Source organism: Triticum aestivum, chromosome 1A (assembly GCF_018294505.1).
Source record: "Triticum aestivum cultivar Chinese Spring chromosome 1A, IWGSC CS RefSeq v2.1, whole genome shotgun sequence".
Taxonomy (NCBI): Eukaryota; Viridiplantae; Streptophyta; class Magnoliopsida; order Poales; family Poaceae; genus Triticum; species Triticum aestivum.
The window spans coordinates 9,857,663-9,877,842 of NC_057794.1; the positions used below are offsets into that span (position 1 = coordinate 9,857,663).

Here is a 20,180-nt window from a genome sequence, read left to right on the forward strand (position 1 = left end):
TGAATCCCTCCTCTTCGTTGTTGTAGGATGTAGATCGGTGGAAGGCGCTGCAACCGAGCCAATGGAGGGCCAGACTGGATGAGGAATTGAAATATTACCTAAAATCATCAGCCGGTTGCAGATATACAATTTTTATTTAGACACAGAATTCTGCCAACATAGTTAACTAATAACTGCACAGAATTCGAACACTGCCCTAGCATGAAATGCACATGGCGCCAAATCGCAGTTACAAGAGCTTATTATAAATAACCATGCCATGATCGCAAGACTGGAATTATATTATAACCACACAAAACTAAAAATATCGCCCTGCCTACAATACGATACAGAATACGCCAAACACACGATGTGCACATAGAAGGCCAAATTAAAATACAGGAACCTAACATAAATAGGTACAACCGCAATACGGTATAAACCATCAATATTCAGATTTAATTCTGTACTGAATCTGTTATACCACTATCTTAATATCATACGGTATAAACAATCAATATTCAGATTTAATTCCGTACTGAATCTACAATAATTAAAAGAAAGCATCACATATGGAGACATTCAACAATGTAAATATAATTGCAGAGATGAAGAAGGATGCTTGCAGTCATACAATATAACTTTGACTACAAATACATAGAGAAATAGAAAATTATTCATGTAAAAATTACCATGTTATACATTCAGGGTATTCTTCAATAACATTATTTAAGCAAGGAATGAAAAATCAGGTTCAAGTATATATACTCGCAATCACTGGAGGTATTAATATTCTATCCAAGAATTATCCTCAAACTAATCATACTTCAAGAACTTCACATAATTAAGCAAAACATATAATATTGAACAAAACACAAGAAGTCTGGGGGTCGTTACCAACATAAGGTATCAAAAGAGATGTGTATTTACTGGAGGAAGAAGGGTAAGAGATAGGGAGTTGGGTTCCTCCGCTTCGATGTTGTATGATATATCGATGGAAGGCACTGCAACCGAGCCAAAGGAAGGTCAGATTGATTCCTCCGCTTTGAAATGAAGTCATATAATATTCATGGAGGTAATCGACACAATGGAGAATGGAGGCATATCTTATGGTATTGCATCTGCGCGCATACACCCCGGATCTGTTGCAAACATGGATCTTTTCCTAGCTTACCAGTGAAAGCACGGGATGGAGAGAGGGGTAGAAAGGGTGAGAAGGTGCACTGCAATTGCAAGGGGGGGATGGAGGGGTAGCGGCAGTGAAATCATGCGAATTATCACATATCTGATCTGATCACGGGGCGGGGGAGAAGAGAACTGAGCAGCACGTTTCTCTGTCAGTCGTTTCCGCCAGTCAGCTTATGTCGCTTGGGTTCCTCGGCTGCATGCAGGCCCATTGCTCCATGCGGTGCATTGCAGGGGAGCATGGAGGATCTCTTTTCTTGGATGCAGGGGCGCCTCGTCGAGCCTGAGAGGATGGACAAGGGTTCTAGCTACCTGAAGCCAAGACAACGTGATGGAACCGACAACCACCGACCCCTGGAGGGAAGCAGCACCCACAATCGTCGCCGACGCTGGTGCGGAAACGATGAGCTTCTGCTCGGGCCCTCACACATGGCACAAACGGAAGCAAGGTTGCCAATCCAACCCGCGAAGTGAAGGGCTGCTGCCGCCACCGCAAGGCCTCCAGAGACATACTTGGAGCAACCACTAGCTATGTTACGCCGACATTGGTATCACCCGCCATTCCGCCCGTTGTTACCCACATTGCCAAGGGGAGACACCGCCACTATTGCAACGCCGCTTACCACCAAGCATAACGAGTAGCATCACCGCCCAAGGCCACCGCCCCGGCATCCAAGAACAACCTGCCACTGCCGCCAGAAAGCCGGCACCTTGACAGACCACACAAGGGGGGAACTAACGTGCCATAACACCAAGACGACAAGGATTGACTGATACAAATGTCGTTCCACGCGTAGAGGACAACCGGCTACGGGCGCAAAATCCCATCTAAATCTAGTCACCGCCACCAGAAAGCCGACACATCAGAGACCACAAAAGGGTGGAACCGACGTGTCATAACACCAAGACGACCAAATCGACTGATACAAATGTCGTTCCACCCGCGGAGGACAACCGGCTACGAGGGCCAGATCCCATCTAGATCTAGCCACCGTGGCCAGAAAGCCGAAACCTTGAGAGACCACACAAGGAGGGAACGTGATGTGTCATAACACCAAGACAACCACAATCGACTCATAAAATTAATTGGTGACAATTTGAAAAGTGTTCCTTACATTTTTGGAAAAAATATTCACCAAATGTTCATAACATATAAAAAATGTGCATAGGTTTATAAAAGCTTCATGACATTTGAAAATACATTCTTACCATTTAATAATATTTTTTCACAATTTAAAAATTATTCATGAAAATTTTAAAAAGTGTTTACGAAATGCAAGAAAAAACATTTCGCACAGTTTTGGAAAAATGTCCATGAAGGATTGGATAAAGAGCACACTCAAAAATGCAGGTCGCCTAGAAATAGAACCAGATAGGAAATTACATATAATTGCATGCATATTGATTTTTGAATGAAATCCTTGTATAGTCCAATAATAAGAGAACTTTTGAATGATATTTATATGGGAAAAAGTGGTTTGATTTATAGAATACAACTCTATTTCACAAATAAAATCAAAATAATAAGTACATAATGTTAGTAATTTGGCTTTGTTTAAAGTCGATACAAAACCCTTAAATCGCTAAATTCAAAATAAATTTATAAAATCCTAATTAATTAGGTGGATAAATAATTCAACTCTCTTTAAAAACATCACAAATAAAAAAATGGAAGCAAGCAGATTTATTTTAATACAAAGTCCAAATAGAGTCCATAAAGAGCTAAAAGCAAGGGAAGAAAAATTACCACAGTGAAATATTTAACACTAAGAAACAAAACATTTTTTGTGGCAACCTAGAAAGCGTGGCATGAATATCAAAGTAACAACAGATGGCGGATAAATGTACAGGATGTCCCATGCATGGTAGAATATCATTCACAGAGAAGCTCGCACAAACTTAACTTTGGTTCTCCACTGATAAAAAGTAGAGCTAGTTACTAAATGTCCAAGCTACCCAATTACAACACAGAATGGCTAGCCCCATATGTACTAGTTCAATTACAACAAAATTCATGTTTAAGAGAAATAAAAGTTAGGAAAACATGCAAGTTACAACATGCCAACAAATATTCAGTACAGATGGCAGGTATCAAGAAACATAAAAGGCATCTAATGATCAACATCAATCAATGTTTTCATCAGCATTGCCTTTCTCCACTGTTTCAGTTTTCCTTTGAAGTTGATCGGAGGTGGCAGCTCGGGGTAGCTCACAACCATCTTTGTCAGCACTAAATAGCTTCTTCCCCTGGTATCTCGTTACCCCCCTCCACTGCCTCTATGATCTCCTCAAGGAGCTCTTTAGAAAGAGCAGCTGGGTCTATCTCATAGCAACCCATGGGCACATCTGGAGCTTCTTCCTCTGTCATCCTGTAAAAAGGAACCTGGTGTGAAAACCGAAGCATCTCTACTTTCATAATCCTCTTGATGGCATACCCATCCGGGCAGCGTCAAAAAACCGTTCTGAATACAACAACCTTGATCAATGCGGCGACAGAAATGTCGTGCTCAGCATCATAAATCCAAAAACCGTTCTGAATCCAGAACCTCAACCAGATCATAGACTTGCATCACATTATTAGGAGTATTTCCACTCCAATCAGGTGACCAGTTTCGGTACACGGCCCATATGTCGCCTTTCCATGGATAAAATGCTGATTATCCCACGAGGACCTTTATCCCATGTAATCTAGTGAGAGAATGCGTTCAATGCACTGCAGGTTTCATACATGCCAATCCTGAAATCACCACACGTCTTTCTTAAATCAGAAGAAACCCAATCGAAAGACCCAAATTCATTGCTCGTCCTTGCGCCATGGAGAAAATTTATTCCGAGCTTAAATGGTGATAAGGACAGACGTTTCTTAATGAGCACATAAGAGTGAGGCATGCCATCTTTGTCACCATACGAAGCCCAAACTTGACCACTCTGAAAAGATTCCTCGGTACAATCGTTATCAAAATCATGAAAATGAGGATCAGGAACAATATATGTGGATGGGTGATCCTCTTCTTTTTCAGCATCTGTGTTTGTACCCGAATCATTCTTGTTAGTTCTATTCTTCCTCAGCTTCTCTGTTAAACCACTCTTTGCTTTTTTAATCAAAAGTTTTCTCATTTCATCCTTACGAAAGGACTTGCTTAGGCTGATGTTGGTAGGAGGATGCAGTTTCCCATTGCACCCACCATTAACATGTTGAAACTCTGTGGCTCCAGTGTTGCTAGAAGCCAGAATACTTTCACCTGCCACACATACTGGACTCCACTGAATATTTCTAGCACTGCTTCCATCTTGATTCTCAGTTTGTACTGCATGAACATTCTCAGTTTGCGGCATTGGTGCCTCGTTTGCTTGGAACGGCATATGGACGTTATGGTGCACTGCGGATGTTTCTAATCCTACATTCTGCTTCCTTTTCCTTGCCCTGGAAGTAGAATGTTTGAAGATGGTAGTCATAGTTTCAAACTTCCTCTCCGCAGCCTCCTTTGCAACAAGGGCCGCATCCTTGCTGCACTCCATTTCACAGCACCTCAGCAAGTACAAACAGACACACCGAACGATGGATTAGGAAAAAGATATTTCACCTCGGAGGACTCCGATGTTATCCACCAATCAGCGCTGAGCACGTCACCATACAATAACCTTCAAAAGCCATAACCAAAAGGAAATAAATGTTACCTAAAATCATCAAAATAATGTAGTTATAGAAACTGTTTTTCAGAAAGAAAACCCTGCACAGAATTAAAAACTGTCCTAGCACGCAATGCGCTAGGCGCCAATCAAAGTTATAGCAACTTATCATAAATAATCATGCGCCCCCATCATGACCAGAATTGTAACCATGGATAACTCAAAATATTGCTTTACTTCAAACATGCAGACCACGCCAAAATATGAGTGATAAAAGGCCAATTAAAGATACTGGAACTTAACATACGTACATACAACCCTAGAATTACTGAATTTATTTCGACACAGTAAACGGCTGTTGGAACTCCCCCACAAGATCGATCACATCAAAGTAGACGAACACGCGCACACAAAAACTTTTGCCAAAGGCACGTGTGGTGCCTTTCTTTTTCCTCTTTTTATTTTCTCCTTTTCTCACGTGATACAAAAGACTCACGGCCAAGTGCATATAATCCTAGTCGGACTCAACCTAGACTAGTACTCACGACATGACATGAAGTCCTACATGGACACCTACTCAACTCCTATCACGCGTCTACAACCAAGACACCAAGCCGGACTAACTAGTCTACTACTAGACAAGATTACTGCTAACAACCTTCCCTTAATCTTGACACTCCGTCTTCCGTGCTTCTCTGATCTTGACTTGTTGATGATCCGCTCCTTGTCGACTCATCCGCTCGCAGCACGACAAGTCAAATTGTCGGCTAGATTGTTGTCAACATTCTCCCCTCCAATTTTGACTTGCCGAATTTACGGACCACCTCAAATATGCCTTGGACTACTCAGCCTCACCAGTAACTTGTGAAAAACCCCACCCGGTAAACTTCACCATCCACCCTAGCAAGATACATGCCGACTCCTTGTGAATCACAGCACCCTGTACACTACACCATGCACTCCAGCCTCATGTAGAGAGACATGGCCTCATTGAAGAGACTCACCTTCAATGGTTTACCGCCCCCGCATACTTGAACTTGATCCTCTCATCGAGACACATAGACGACCTGAGCACGATTCATCTTCAACGCCTCTTCACAGAGACGAGCACTTGGACATGACGATGCTGACACAATGATGATGACCAACCGACCGAGACGTGTTGACTCGCACGACTCCTTGACTCATGAAACTCACGCGGACGATGATCTTGACGACTTTCCGACACCGCACCACGGCACCATTGCTCCTGTCAACGATCGTCTTCCACCGCCTTCCCGACGACAGCATGCCGTCTCCCTCCATGTCGCTCCGCCGAACGACGATCGCATGATCCTCCTCGTCGCTGCACCACCCAACGACAACATCGCCTGCCCCGAGGCGCTAGTCGGGTTGCCACCCCGGGGCAAGCGCAGCTTCAAATCGACCTAGCTCTGATACCACTTGTTGGAACTCGCCCACAGGATTGATCACATCAATGTAGACGAACACACGCACACAAAAACTTTTGCCAAAGGCACGTCGTGCCTTTCTTTTCCCTCTTTTTATTTTCTCCTTTTTCTCACGTGATACAAAAGACTCACGGCCATGTGCATATAATCCTAGTCGGACCCAACCTAGACTAGTACTCACGACATGACATGAAGTCCTACATGGACACCTACTCAACTCCTATCACGCGTCTACAACCAAGACACCAAGCCGGACTAACTAGTCTACTACTAGACAAGATTACTGCTAACAATCTCCCCTTAATCTTGACACTCCGTCTTCCGTGCTTCTCTGATCTTGACTTGTTGATGATCCGCTCCTCATCGAATCATCTGCTCGCATCACGACAAGTCAAATTGCCGGCTAGATTGTTGCCAACAACGGCCACTACCTTAGGAAGCAATAGGTGGCGCGCGGAAATATGAAACATACAATAACATTTGCAGATACATAAATTTGTTATAATTAACCATCCCGACATCACCGGAATTATTAACTGCTCAAACATGGCCATAGCGTGGGATGGATAGGGTTCGAAAATGGGAAGAATAAATGACAAGTTGGACGAACAAATCAGTGAGGTTGGTGAACAAACAAGCCCTCTCAGTTGTACCCCATTCCACATGATTTTGACCATCTCTATCATAGCAATTTGCGTATTCTAAAATTTTCCTTACTCATGCATTGGCTGGTTAGGTGTTTAATTCAGACAAATTAAGGTGCTTATTAGAAGATCACGTGTATACATATCACCCTTATGCAACTGAGGTACATTGATTTAAAGCTTTTTTCAACATTTTGAATATTGACGAAATTCTTTTACTTCTTCAGTTTGATAAACAATTGTCAGAATTGATTTCCTCCTGGAAGTGATGGAGGACAAGATGATGTTAGCAACCCAGATGGAGAGCTTTGCAAGGTGTAGGAGCTAAGAAAGGTGAAGACTGACAAGGTGTATGTGCCACTGCTACTGTTTGGTGTATTCTGTAGCTTGTGTTGTTGTGAACTATTGAAGCCTAAACTTGATTATTCTGAAAAGATATCTTGAAATGATCCTTATAAAAATCATTAAATGAAGGATGAACAACAATATAACTTTATGGGTGGTCCTCTTCATTATGAAATGTTTGTTACTACAAGAGCCATTCTCTTCATGAACGCTCTTTACTTCAACTGTTTTACTTCTCATCTTCTTCGGCTTCTCAGTCAAACCGCTCTTTGCCTTTTCAATCAAGTTTTTCAACATTTGAGCCTTAGAAATGGTCTTGGTTAGGCTGATGCATGTAGGAGGTTACACAGTAGATGTCCCCGATTAGACATTTTGCTTATTTTTCCTGGCCCTAGAAGCAGCAGGTTGGGCACCAGGAGTTGCACTTGCCTTGCTTGATCCAGATGTCATCTCCTTATTTATAACTAATTTCCTCAACTGGTCATACAACAACCTACTGATATTATCCTAGAAGACGGTCCATGCTTTTTCGACCATTTAGAAATCACTTGGAGCACTAACTGATTATTATATTACACGATCACTTTTAGAAGTTTAACAAAAACTATTTAGATTCTTTTACTTAAAATGTCCAACGTATATCTACACATTTGTTCATGCAGTTTAAACAAGTTTTTTCACATCTAATGAAAATGTTCATCATATATTAAAGAATGTGAATTCATTTTATAAAAAGTTCACCCCTTCTTAAAAAATGTTCTTACAATCCAACAATAAATGGTGGTAATTTGAAAAAGTGTTCCTTACATTTTTGAAAAAGTATTCACCAAATGTTCATAACATATAAAAATTGTTCATAGATTTATAAAAGCTTCATGACATTTGAAAATACATTCTTACCATTTAATAATATTTTTTCACAATTTAAAAATATTCATGAATTTTTGAAAGTGTTTATGAAATGTATCGAATAGTTTTGAAAAAAATGTTCATGAAGGATTGGATAGCATGATATTATGTACGGCATGAACTAGCAAAACTTGCAATTAGTGTAGTGCATGAACTAGTGATTTTCCTCATGTGTTATTTGAGCACACACCTCGTGATACAAATAGTACTAGTATGACTGCATGAACTTGCTAGTCCTAGTACTAGTACCTATAGCTAGTTTTGTTTGGATGGACGAGGCACCTACTTCTTTGATCCGTATGATTGTAAAGGATTTGACCCTTATCACTGATCAATAAAGAGGGGTTTGAAGTGTAAAAACAAAATCACAGGAATACTCTACGCACTTAATTTCTTAAAAAGGAATAAAAACAAAAACTTAGCATACAAACATATTTCACCATAACTGGTGCAAGCACGGGATCTTCCTTACTTGTGGAGCATCGCTTCGAGGGAGAGAGGGGCCAGGGTAGGAGGATCGGAGAAGGAAGGGGAGGGTGCGCTGCAAGCACGCGAATTAATGGAGGATTACGAGATCCGATCCAAAGGGTAGGGGGCGGGGGAGGAATGAAAGGGGGGAGGGAGGAGAGCATGCGTTCTAGCAGCAACATGGTATTTCCTTGTGATCTCCGATGGACCGATCGACTTAGAGTAGCCGGCCGCTACCAATTCCGTCAGCAGATCAGGTATCGCACGTGTTCCTTCCTCGGCTGCATGCAGGTTTGACCTCCCTCCTCCGTGATCTGCAGGCAGGCAGGCCCACTGCTGGTCCTCTCCTCTCCTGCGAGGTAGTAATGTGCTGGTCTCCGTCCGCGTAAATCTCAATTTGTCATTCGCTTATTGTTTGAGAGTTTCGATTTTGGTTGAAGCTTGCTTAGACCATGGGGGTGCAATAATAGATTTGAAATTAGCCCACAAAAATAAAAATAAATAATAGATTCAAAATTAGTTTAGACAATATGGAGGTAATGGACACAATGAAGAATGGCCGCAGAAGGATCCATCGGTTTGCTTCCCGTACCAGTCGAGCATGGCTTGATGGAGTGGCAGAGCAAAAAGGGCCAGGAAGGTAGTGGTGCAAGCGGGGGAAGGATGCAGAGGGTCGGCAGCCAAAATACAACCATCCCTTGCACTAAGAATGCAGACTTTCAAACACTGCTCTATCAAAATATGGGGGCATGCCAAAATATGAGGTATATAAGAGCAATTCAGCTTATGATAAACATCCTAAGCATGACTGGAATTACATAACCATATAACTCAAAACTTCATATAAAACGCAATGGACGGCTCACATTGGAAATATGATGAATATAAGACTAATTGAATATAGATACTACCCTAGCCTGAAGTGCATGATTTCTCTCATAAAACAGGGTAGCTATTTTGCTCTGGGGAACCTAATTATTTCATAAGCAAGGGATGAAAAGTTAGGCATAATAGAAGTATAGCACAAATACACTACTGATGTGTTGTTTGATATCCATTAGAAGGATACAATAAATAGATAAACGAGGCAAAATAGTGAACATGGAAATTAATCCTCATGTGTGTTGTACGTGGAAAAAAGGGGAGATGGAATTGGTTTCCCGTTAGAATTCTAACAAAAGAGAAGACAAACCGCAAAACGTTGATACCCTATACAGGCCAAACCACCACTTAGCAGGACCTATCGGTTCACAGTTCACTCTAACAACGAAAAAATTGGAGAAATAAATAGGTTCAGTATTAAAAAATATGTGAGTATGGTTCGGATGTCCTGAATCCGTGTGATGGTGTCACGATGAGCATAAATTAACGGCAAGTTAAACTTCATATTTACTCTGTGGGTTCTCCATCAAAACTGAAATAAAGTATAATGGCATCCTCAATTGATTTATTATAGAATTTACCTACTATACCTTAATTCACAATTTCATAAAAGTGTATTCTTGTAAAATAATGGTCAGCACTGCATAGTTAAGATCAACACTACTGTGCACTTGAGATCGTGTTAATAATTAATGAATAACGGGGCAGATAGAAAATAATAAGCGACATCAAAGTTAGATAAGCGTTTTGATGATTTTTAGAGTGTGTCGTCAACAAAACAGGGGGAGAGAAAACAAATCCATAGTGTATTAAATTGAAAATTCCATTAGACGTTTACGTTCAAATGTAAATTTGCATGGGCAGGTCCCAGAGGATGTTCTAAAGTTGGCGATTTAGGCTGTAAAAACAGATTTCTGATAAAGCAGTCCCTTAACAATAGATATAACATGTACATATGGAATATGCTGATAAAAGCACACTCAAATATGCAGGTCGCCTAGAAATAGAACCTGATAGGAAATTAAGCATAATTACACACATATTCATTTTTTGAATGAAAACCTTATAGAATCCACTGATAATAAAACTTTGGTATGATTTTTTATATGGGAAATAGTGGTTTGATTTATAGAATACAACTCTATTGTACAAACAAAATCAAAATAATAAGTATACAATGTTAGCAATTTGGTTTTGTTTAAAGTCGACATAAAACCCTTAAATCAATTAATTAAAAATAAAATCATAAAACATCAAATTAATTAGGAGGCCAAATAATTCTACTCTCTTTAAAAACATCAAAAATCAAAACAAAATGGAAGCTAGAAAATTAATATTAATACAAACTCCAAGTAGAGTCCATAAAGACCTTAACGTGAAAATATATTTATAGGCCAAATAGCAATCCGATTGAATCCCTAACCAAATTCCAAAGTGGCGTGAAAAAAATAAAACCGAATTTCAGATAAATAAGCAAGCAAATACAATTGAATAAAATACAAGCAGTCTTGGGGTCCTTACCAACATAAGGTATCAAAAGAGATAGGTCTTTACTAGAGGAAGAAGGATAGGCAGAGAATTGAATCCCTTCGCTTCGTTGTTGTAGGATATAGATCGATGCAAGGCGCTGCAATCGAGCCAATTGAGGGTCAAACTGGATGAGGACATATTTTTTTAGCTAAAATCATCAATCAGTTGCAGTATAAGATTTTTTTTACAAATAGAATTCTGCAAACTTAAGTAACTAATAACTGCAGAGAGTTCAAATACAGCCCTAGCATGCTATGCACACAGCGCCAAATCGTAGTTACAAGAGCTTATTATAAATAACCATGCCAAGTTAGCAAGACTGGGATTATACTATAACCACGCAAAACTAAAATTATCGCCCTGCGCACTATAGGACACGGAACACGCTAAAACATGAGGGGCACATAGAAGGCCAGTTTAAAATATCGGAACATAACATAAATAGATACAACCGTAAAATCATTGGATCTATATTTACACAGGACACTATCCTAATATATTATGCTCTCATATTCTCCACATAAACCATCAATATTCATATTTAATTCTGTACTGAATCTACAACAATTCAAAGAAAGCATCATATGAAGGTGTTCTTTCTTTGGTGTTTAATATCTCTATATTGGCAAAGCAATATAAATGCAGAGATTAAGAAGGATGCTTGAACTAATACTATAAAACTTTGATAATTAATACATAGATAAATATAGAGTTGATCATGTAGAAATTTACCATTTTATACGTTCACTATATTTTCTATAATATTACTTGGTATGGAAAAATATGTGTACATCAAAATCCCAAAACAAAAAATATGTCTTAATCAAGGGAAGAAAATTCAGGTTCAACTATATATACTTGCAATCATCGGCGCTCCTAATATATTTCTCCAAGAATTATCCACAAACTAATCATTTCTCCAAGAATTTCACATAAATTATCAAGCATATATTGTTGAACAAAATACAAGCAGTGTGGGGTCCTTACCAACGTAAGGTATCAAAAGAGATGTGTCTTTACTGGAGGAAGAAGGATAAGAGACAGAGAGGTGGGTTCCTCCGCTTCGATGTTGTAGGATAGATCGATGGAAGACGCTGCTACTGAGCCATTGGAGGGTCAGATTGGATGAGGAAATAAGATGTTACCTAAAATCATCAACCAGTTGGAGATAAAGTTTTCTTTACAAGCAGAATTCTGCCAGCATAGTTAAATAATAACTACACAGAGTTCAAACACTTCCCTAGCACACAATGCACATGGCGCTAAATTGCAGTTACATGAGTTTATTATAAAGAAAACAAAATTTGTTGCACGAACCTCAAAGTAACAATGGCTGGTGGATACATGCATGGGATATCCTGAGCATGGTAGAACATCATTTCTCATATATACCTAACTAATTTAGTAGAAAGGCTTAGGCATCCATTTGTACAACACAAACAAATGGAGAGGAAATTGGCACCAGAATTCCGAACAATCAAGCATGCACATGCCTTGGCATCTGGATGGAATGGACAAACACAACAATGCTACTATTTGATTTACAATCTCTAGAAATTTGTCTCCGACTCTCCGTAAAAACTCACGAAGAAAACTCATCAACCACCGACCTTAAATAAGAAACAATTAGCATTCAAAGCATTCACGGGGAAGCTCCCACATGGACTTAACATTGGCTCTCCACCCATCAAAAGCATAGTTATGAATTACGAAAGAATTCCTTTCAAACCTATCCAGTTACAACATAAGCGATGCCTCTTGGATGGCCAGCCCGAAACTAATATTCCAATTACCACAAATTCATGTTCTCAATGGAAATAGAAGATAGAAAGACATACAAGGTATAAAATGCTAGAAATATTCACTACAAATGGCAGGTCAAGAACGACATATCATGGTCATCATCAATCAATGTCTTCATCGGCATTCAGACTAATTTGCCATTGCCTTTGTCTACAATTTCACCTCTGTTGTAGAGGAAATGGTGAACCCTACCATCAAGTTTTCACATTGTTGTCTACCTCAAGAGCTTCAAGCGTTATTTATATGTCTTTAACCAACTGATTTTCATATTACACGGTGATATTTTTTTTAAATGAAGGACATATTTGATACACACAATGGACATTTTTGAATACAATGTTACCACTTTTAGAAATCTAGCAAAAACAATTTTGATTTTCTTTACCAAAATGTAAAACAAACAATTAGCATTACTATACATTTGTTCATGCACTTTAAACCAGTCTTTCCACAGCCAACAAAAATGTTCATGATATATTGAAGAATGTGAATCATTTAGAAAAAACATTCATGACATTTAAAGAAAATATATTTTCCATTCGACATTAAATTGTCAGAATTTTAGGAAGTGTTCCATCCATTTTTGTAAAAATGTCCATCAAATGTTTATAACATATAAAAAATGCTCATAGATTATAAAAGCTTTCACAATGTTTATAACAATAAGCTTTCACAATGTTTAAATTAGTCATGACAATTTTAAAAAGTGTTCATGAAATGTAAAGAACATTTCGCATGGTTTTGAAACAAATGTTAAGGACGGATATTGGATAGCACGATGCGGAGAGAGGAACTGAAGGGGAGTGTTCTAGCAAGTCGGGTACCTTCTGATAGATATCCGACGGATCAGGTTGAGTGGTCAGCCCTTACCAATGGCTCCTAACCCATTTCAGCACATGGTTATTCCTTACATCTTTCTGACACCGGACATTGAGCCATTCAGAAAGCTTATTCTGAGCTTAAATGGAGACATCAAAATACATTTCTAATAAACACATAGCAGTGGCGCATACCGTGTTTGTCACCATTATTTGAACCCCACTTGATTATTCTGAAAAGATTTCTTGACATGATCCTTACCAAATCGTTAAATTAAGGATCAATAACAATACAAGTTGATGGGTGATCATCTTCATTTCCAACATCTTTGTTACTATCAGAACCGTTCGCTTCACGAACTCTCTTTTACTTTGACTGTTTTACTTCTCGTCTTATTCACCTTCTCAGCAAACTGGTCTTCACCTTCTTGTGCCTTAGGTATGGTCTTGGTTAGCTTGATGCGAGTAGGAGGTTACACTCTAGATGTTGCTGATAAAAAAAATTGCTTGTTCTTTCTTGCCCAGGAAGCAATAGGTTTTGCTCTAGGAATTGCACTTGCCTTACTTGATCCAGATGCCATCTCCTGCTTTATAACTAGTTTCCTCATCTGCTCATACAACACCCCTTTGGCTTCATCCAACAACACGGTCCATGCTTATTCAACCATCTAAAGAGCAACCAGAGCACCAATTGAGTTTTATATGACACGACGAACACTTTTAGAAAACATGTTGAATATTTTTTTTATATACACAATGATCATTTTTAATATAATTGCACGCATATTGATTTTTTGAATGAAATCCTTATAGCGTCGACTAATAACAAAACTTTTGAATGATTTTATATGGGTAATAGTGGTTTGATTTATAGAATACAACTCTATTTCACAAATAAAATCAAAATAATAAGTATACAATGTTAGCAATTTGGTTTTGTTTAAAGTCGATACAAAAAATAAATTCAAAATAAACTTATAAAAACCTAATTAATTAGGTGGATAAATAATTCAACTCTCTTCAAAAACATCACAAATCAAAAAATGGAAGCAAGCAAATTTATTTTAATACAAACTCCGAATAGAGTCCATAAAGAGCTAAAAGCAAGGGAAGAAAATTCACGTTCAACTATATATACTTGCAATCACCGGCGATCCTAATGTCTTTCTCCAAGAATTATCCACAAACTGATCATTTCTCCACGAATTTCACATAAATAAGCAAGCAGATTCTATTGAACAGAATAAAAACAGTCTGGAGGTCCTTACCAACATAAGGTATCAAAAGAGATGGGTCTCTACTGAAGGAAGAAGGATAAGGCAGAGAGCTGAATCCCTCTTCGTTGTTGTAGGATGTAGATCGGTGGAAGGCGCTGCAACCGAGCCAATGGAGGGCAAGACTGGATGAGGAATTGAAATATTACCTAAAATCATCAGCCGGTTGCAGATATACAATTTTTTTTCAGACACAGAATTCTGCCAACATAGTTAACTAATAACTGCACAGAATTCGAACACTGCCCTAGCATGAAATGCACATGGCACCAAATCGCAGTTACAAGAGCTTATTATAAATAACCATGCCATGATCGCAAGACTGGAATTATATTATAACCACACAAAACTAAAAATATCGCCCTGCCTACAATACGATACAGAATACGCCAAACACACGATGTGCGCATAGAAGGCCAAATTAAAATACAGGAACCTAACATAAATAGGTACAACCGCAATACGGTATAAACCATCAATATTCAGATTTAATTCTGTACTGAATCTGTTATACCACTATCTTAATATCATACGGTATAAACAATCAATATTCAGATTTAATTCCATACTGAATCTACAATAATTAAAAGAAAGCATCACATATGGAGACATTCAACAATGTAAATATAATTGCAGAGATTAAGAAGGATGCTTGCAGTCATACAATATAACTTTGACTACTAATACATAGAGAAATAGAAAATTATTCATGTAAAAAATTACCATGTTATACATTCAGGGTATTCTTCAATAACATTATTTAGTATGGACAAATATGTGTACTTCAAAAATCTAAAACAAAAAATACATATACAGGGACTCTGGGCGCGCAATTGTGTGCTTCCACACGCAGGTTATACCTTAAGCAAGGAATGAAAAATCAGGTTCAAGTATATATACTCGCAATCACTGGAGGTATTAATATTCTGTCCAAGAATTATCCTCAAACTAATCATACTTCAAGAACTTCACATAATTAAGCAAAACATATAATATTGAACAAAACACAAGAAGTCTGGGGGTCGTTACCAACATAAGGTATCAAAAGAGATGTGTATTTACTGGAGGAAGAAGGGTAAGAGATAGGGAGTTGGGTTCCTCCGCTTCGATGTTGTATGATATATCGATGGAAGGCACTTCAACCGAGCCAAAGGAAGGTCAGATTGATTCCTCCGCTTTGAAATGAAGTCATATAATATTCATGGAGGTAATCGACACAATGGAGAATGGAGGCATATCTTATGGTATTGCATCTGCGCGCATACACCCCAGATCTGTTGCAAACATGGATCTTTTCCTAGCTTACCAGTGAAAGCACGGGATGGAGAGAGGGGTAGAAAGGGTGAGAAGGTGCACTGCAATTGCAAGGGGGGGGGATGGAGCGGTAGCGGCAGTGAAATCATGCGAATTATCACATATCTGATCTGATCACGGGGCGGGGGAGAAGAGAAGTGAGCAGCACGTTTCTTTGTCAGCCGTTTCCGCCAGTCAGCTTATGTCGCTTGGGTTCCTCGGCTGCATGCAGGCCCATTGCTCCATGCGGTGCATTGCAGGGCAGCATGGAGGATCTCTTTTCTTGGATGTAGGGGCGCCTCGTCGAGCCTGAGAGGATGGACAAGGGTTCTAGCTACCTGAAGCCAAGACAACGTGATGGAACCGACAACCACCGACCCCTAAAGGGAAGCAGCACCCACAATCGTCGCCGACGCTGGCGCGGAAACGATGCGCTTCTGCTCGGGCCCTCACACATGGCACAAACGGAAGCAAGGTTGCCAATCCAACCCGCGAAGTGAGGGGCTGCTGCCGCCACCGCAAGGCCTCCAGAGACATACTTGGAGCAACCACTAGCTATGTTACGCCGACATTGGTATCACCCGCCATTCTGCCCGTTGTTACCCACATTGCCAAGGGGAGACACCGCCACTATTGCAACGCCGCTTACCACCAAGCATAACGAGTGGCATCACCGCCCAAGGCCACCGCCCCGGTATCCAAGAACAACCTGCCACTACCGCCAGAAAGCCGGCACCTTGACATACCACACAAGGGGGGAACCGACGTGCCATAACACCAAGACGACCATGATTGACTGATACAAATGCCGTTCCACGCGTAGAGGACAACCGGCTACGGGCGCAAAATCCCATCTAAATCTAGTCACCGCCGCCAGAAAGCCGACACATCAGAGACCACAAAAGGGTGGAACCGACGTGTCATAACACCAAGACGACCAAATCGACTAATACAAATGTCGTTCCACACGCGGAGGACAACCGGCTACGAGGGCCAGATCCCATCTAGATCTAGCCACCGTGGCCAGAAAGCCGAAACCTTGAGAGACCACACAAGGAGGGAACGTGATGTGTCATAACACCAAGACAACCACAATCGACTCATAAAATTAATTGGTGACAATTTGAAAAGTGTTCCTTACATTTTTGGAAAAAATATTCACCAAATGTTCATAACATATAAAAAATGTGCATAGATTTATAAAAGCTTCATGACATTTGAAAATACATTCTTACCATTTAATAATATTTTTTCACAATTTAAAAATTATTCATGAAAATTTTAAAAAGTGTTTACGAAATGCAATAAAAAACATTTCGCACAGTTTTGGAAAAATGTCCATGAAGGATTGGATAAAGAGCACACTCAAAAATGCAGGTCGCCTAGAAGTAGAACCAGATAGGAAATTACATATAATTGCATGCATATTGATTTTTGAATGAAATCCTTGTATACTCCAATAATAAGAGAAACTTTGAATGATATTTATATGGGAAAAAGTGGTTTGATTTATAGAATACAACTCTATTTCACAAATAAAATCAAAATAATAAGTACATAATGTTAGTAATTTGGCTTTGTTTAAAGTCGATACAAAACCCTTAAATCGCTAAATTCAAAATAAATTTATAAAATCCTAATTAATTAGGTGGATAAATAATTCAACTCTCTTTAAAACATCACAAATAAAAAAATGGAAGCAAGCAGATTTATTTTAATACAAAGTCCAAATAGAGTCCATAAAGAGCTAAAAGCAAGGGAAGAAAAATTACCACAGTGAAATATTTAACACTAAGAAACAAAACATTTTTTGTGGCAACCTAGAAAGCGTGGCATGAATATCAAAGTAACAACAGATGGCGGATAAATGTACAGGATGTCCCATGCATGGTAGAATATCATTCACAGAGAAGCTCGCACAAACTTAACTTTGGTTCTCCACTGATAAAAAGTAGAGCTAGTTACTAAATGTCCAAGCTACCCAATTACAACACAGAATGGCTAGCCCCATATGTACTAGTTCAATTACAACAAAATTCATGTTTAAGAGAAACAAAAGTTAGGAAAACATGCAAGTTACAACATGCCAACAAATATTCAGTACAGATGGCAGGTATCAAGAAACATAAAAGGCATCTAATGATCAGCATCAATCAATGTTTTCATCAGCATTGCCTTTCTCCGCTGTTTCAGTTTTCCTTTGAAGTTGATCGGAGGTGGCAGCTCGGGGTAGCTCACAACCATCTTTGTCGGCACTAAATAGCTTCTTCCCCTGGTATCTCGTTACCCTCCTCCACTGCCTCTATGATCTCCTCAAGGAGCTCTTTAGAAAGAGCAGCTGGGTCTATCTCATAGCAACCCATGGGCACATCTGGAGCTTCTTCCTCTGTCATCCTGTAAAAAAGAACCTGGTGTGAAAACCGAAGCATCTCTACTTTCATAATCCTCTTGATGGCATACCCTTCCGGGCAGCGTCGAAAAACCATTCTGAATACAACAACCTTGATCAATGCGGCGACAGAAATGTCGTGCTCAGCATCATAAATCCAAAAACCGTTCTGAATCCAGAACCTCAACCAGATCATAGACTTGCATCACATTATCAGGAGTATTTCCACTCCAATCAGGTGACCAGTTTCGGTACACGGCCCATATGTCGCCTTTCCATGGATAAAATGCTGATTATCCCACGAGGACCTTTATCCCATGTAATCTAGTGAGAGAATGCGTTCAATGCACTGCAGGTTTCATACATGCCAATCCTGAAATCACCACACGTCTTTCTTAAATCAGAAGAAACCCAATCGAAAGACCCAAATTCATTGCTCGTCCTTGCGCCGTGGAGAAAATTTATTCCGAGCTTAAATGGTGATAAGGACAGACGTTTATTAATGAGCACATAAGAGTGAGGCATGCCATCTTTGTCACCATACGAAGCCCAAACTTGACCACTCTGAAAAGATTCCTCGGTACAATCGTTATCAAAATCATGAAAATGAGGATCAGGAACAATATATGTGGATGGGTGATCCTCTTCTTTTTCAGCATCTGTGTTTGTACCCGAATCATTCTTGTTAGTTCTATTCTTCCTCAGCTTCTCGGTTAAACCACTCTTTGCTTTTTTAATCAAAAGTTTTCTCATTTCATCCTTACGAAAGGACTTGCTTAGGATGATGTTGGTAGGAGGTTGCAGTTTCCCATTGCACCCACCATTAACATGTTGAAACTCTGTGGCTCCAGTGTTGCTAGAAGCCAGAATACTTTCACCTGCCACACATACTGGACTCCACTGAATATTTCTAGCACTGCTTCCATCTTGATTCTCAGTTTGTACTGCATGAACATTCTCAGTTTGCGGCATTGGTGCCTCGTTTGCTTGGAACGGCATATGGACGTTATGGTGCACTGCGGATGTTTCTAATCCTACATTCTGCTTCCTTTTCCTTGCCCTGGAAGTAGAATGTTTGAAGATGGTAGTCATAGTTTCAAACTTCCTCTCCGCAGCCTCCTTTGCAACAAGGGCCGCATCCTTGCTGCACTCCATTTCACAGCACCTCAGCAAGTACAAACAGACACACCGAACGATGGATTAGGAAAAAGATATTTCACCTCGGAGGACTCCGATGTTATCCACCAATCAGCGCTGAGCACGTCACCATACAATAACCTTCAAAAGCCATAACCAAAAGGAAATAAATGTTACCTAAAATCATCAAAATAATGTAGTTATAGAAACTGTTTTTTTAGAAAGAAAACCCTGCACAGAATTAAAAACTGTCCTAGCACGCAATGCGCTAGGCGCCAATCAAAGTTATAGCAGCTTATCATAAATAATCATGCGCCCCCATCATGACCAGAATTGTAACCATGGATAACTCAAAATATTGCTTTACTTCAAACATGCAGACCACGCCAAAATATGAGTGATAAAAGGCCAATTAAAGATACTGGAACTTAACATACGTACAT

At 39.6% G+C, this 20,180-nt stretch overlaps 2 pseudogenes; both read right to left on the reverse strand.

Annotated features, from left to right (window-relative positions):
* Window positions 1-3,394: 3,394 nt before the first annotated feature.
* Window positions 3,395-4,683, reverse strand: LOC123180008 (uncharacterized; annotated as a pseudogene).
* Window positions 4,684-18,466: 13,783 nt separating this feature from the next.
* Window positions 18,467-19,755, reverse strand: LOC123180757 (uncharacterized; annotated as a pseudogene).
* Between the last annotated feature and the right edge of the window lie 425 nt (window positions 19,756-20,180).